Source organism: Micropterus dolomieu, linkage group LG12 (assembly GCF_021292245.1).
Source record: "Micropterus dolomieu isolate WLL.071019.BEF.003 ecotype Adirondacks linkage group LG12, ASM2129224v1, whole genome shotgun sequence".
Classification (NCBI taxonomy): domain Eukaryota; kingdom Metazoa; phylum Chordata; class Actinopteri; order Centrarchiformes; family Centrarchidae; genus Micropterus; species Micropterus dolomieu.
In genome coordinates, this window is record NC_060161.1 from 4725969 (window position 1) to 4729159 (window position 3191).

The window sequence follows — 3191 nt, forward strand, 5'->3', positions numbered from 1 at the left end:
GAGGGGGTATTGGCCGAGCTCTGCTCTGCACAGGTTATTTGGTGTTTTTCTCTGCACCTGCAGGATGCTCTTACAGAACTCAGTATGGAAAGATTATTGGCCCCCAAATTTCGCTGCCATAAAGAATTATTGGTTCTAGAACAAATTGGAAAATTTTAAACCATTTGTTATTGTTTATTTGTTGAGGTTTTGGTATGGAGGTTTTCAAATTAGACAATGAAGCCAAATGATGAAAAATTGAATTGATTTTGTCCACAGCAGAATTATTCTGGGGAAATGTTTCAGTTAGAAATAAATGAGTTAAATCATGTTTGTTTTGATTTTCCAGTGCCTTTTGGTACGCCCCCATGCTGTCTGGGGTCCATCTGTATGGGTATGTGCTTTCATGGTTGTGAAGACAAGCAGTACATCTTTCACTTCAAGCCTGCAGGAAGAGTTTGATACTCAAAGCAGCTCATCTGCACTTTCAGCTGACGTGACGACAGGCAGTCATCTCAGGACCACAGAACAGAATAAAGCATATTCCTGCCTTTCTCACGCTTTTAGAAGAGGAAGTGTAGTCAACAGGAACCTACTGCAGCTTTTAAATGACTATATTTACTGTAGACCGTAGATGCAGAGGACAACACATCAGACTTTGTAGTAGCGAACTCTTTCAGGTCGGGTCTCGCAGCTTTCAAAGGTAAAGTTTGGGACATTATTTTTTTCTTATATGTAGAGAGGACAAGAACTGCACACAGTCATGAAGATGGATGTGCATGAATATTTATATGAATATCTAAAACTGAAAGACAGCAGTTTGTGATTTGATATGATTGTGGGTAAACTATAGGGACACTGTGTTTGTGTGAACTTCACCTCACAGCTTTAGTGATGTCACTGAACAATGTTAGGTAGATATTAAAAACCTGCTCCCTTTAATAACCTGATCTCTCAAACAGGTTTCACTCTGAAGAATGGAAGGTCTCTACTTTAACTCACTGCACCAAAGCTATGATTACAGCGACATCACCGCTGAGCTCGATGACTATTACAACAAACTTGATTTCATCATGAATGTGGTGACATACATAATCATCGCTGTCGGCCTTCCTATGACCCTCATGAACATCTATTCTCTTTATTCTATGGTATGTACATTCTGACTGAGAGTTATTTATTTCCTGCCTGTGTTGTGTGTCTGTCCTACAGTCTGTCTGTCTGTAAAGGATCTGGATCTGGTTTGGGGGCTAGATGTCAGGGTTGATTCCATAGATAAAATGTACATGAAGCTGATTGGACCCTAAACAGATGCAGTTTCCATGTGTGGCTCCATCCAGCCTTCTCTTAAACTGTTGAGGTTAATGGCACCATTTAGTTACAGCTCAAGACAAACATCAAACAGTCAGAGCAGTTTGTGCCGCAGTATTTGGGAGGAAATTGTGAAATCTGGAGACATTAATTTTGTATTTTGGTTTTTGAAAACTATTTGATGGATCATCAGGTCATAAATATTCATTTGTCCAACAATTTAATAATAATCATAATGATAATACATTTTATTTATATAATGCTTTAAAAAGGTATTCAAATGCCCTTTACATGACAAAACAAAGACAACAAGATCAGCATATAAACCACAATACTACTAGAGATAACTTTTAAAAGCTGAAGCAAAACAGCATAAAAACAGGACGGAAACAAGAAAGAAAACAGGTTAGGCTAAGTTGATTACAGACTTAAAGCAGTTTTAAACAGGGCCCTGATTCAGAAAGCCCCCCCACCCCTCCAAAAGCCCACTGTGTTCTGATTGGCCTGGATCCTGAAGCAGGGTGATTATGCTGCCGAGTGGTACAGACAGACTGAGCGTAGGAGTTGCCAGGCTGAGAACGGTTCTGCTGCGGACAGTAGCTCAGGGGGCGTGGTGTGAGCGAGGGGCGTGGCTTGAGAGGTGCTACAGTCCGCAGCTGGACAATATTGAGGCTGTAGGCAAATTACCATGTATGGAAAACCGGCTCTGTATGACATCATTAAGAGCCAAGAGTAGAGCTTTGGCCATGTTTACCATGAACATCTGACACTGAAACATTATTGTTAAGACAGAAAATATTAGAAGCCTAATAAGTCTCCTTTAATGTGTGTGTGCGCACCTGCTGGGACACAGTTATGCTTACATGTGTTCTCCCATGCAGTAAAGTTTAAAGCTCCATGTTTTGAGGGCTCTCTGTATGCATGAGTTAAAAAACTGGTACGCTCTGTTCTGCTCCAGACATTTTGACACAAATTTATAATGGCAGCCAATGGAGAATTTTCTGTCACTGTTGTCCTTTGGAAGGACACGGCGACAAATCTATAAGTCCGAGGGATTTAAAAAGCCCAAAATTTACTACATTTCTGGTGTAAAATTATGCATGAAGAGTTAAAATTGTGGTCAAGCCAGTGAGTTAAAGAGAAAAGTTTAAGACAATTTTGCAAGCCTGCCACACTGTAGTGATGATGTCACCCACTCTAACTCACGCAATACACACCCATTATAAACTCAGAAAAGAGCTCAAAAAAGCATAAAACTGTGCGACTGTGAACAAACCATAAAACATATCAAAAAGCTGAATGCATCATTAATAGATTAACTCCTTGTGACCAGTTTACAGTTTAAATCAAGTCTGTAGCTGAAAGTATGCTGAACTGGTGAGCTTTCAAAGCGGAGTAGGTATGAGGAGGATTTCGGCAGTCTCTCCATTCACTTAGAATGGGAAAAATGTCCTGCAAAACCTTGAATATTTGGAAAAGTATTCAATATTTGGAAAAGTATTCAAGGTATCAGTGACAAAAGTAATAGCACCCCATTCCTCATGAAAAATGTGTTTGCATTATGGCAAGCGGCCATAAAAAATCCTGTTTTAATGTGTGATGTATCTGTATGTGTTGGGCAATAGTTCTTCAAATACGCTAGTTGACCTTCCCCTTAAAAAACAACTACAGCTTTTATTTGTAGGAGTGCACTGACTGCAAAGAACAAAATGTTTACTGGGAACAAGCCCACTCAGATTTACAGACATCACGGAGCATTAATATTTTTCTTCCATATTAGACTATATAATAATTTAATTGAAATATACACTATGTAAATACTAGTATTATTAACCATACTATTTCATTAAAAAGGTTTGAAAATATAGATGCCAGTAAAACTACAATACAATACTCTCTCT

At 39.0% G+C, this 3191-nt stretch overlaps 1 pseudogene; it reads left to right on the forward strand.

Annotated features, from left to right (window-relative positions):
- The first annotated feature begins 956 nt into the window (after positions 1–956).
- Positions 957–3191, forward strand: part of LOC123980706 — a 7513-nt pseudogene continuing 5278 nt past the window's right edge.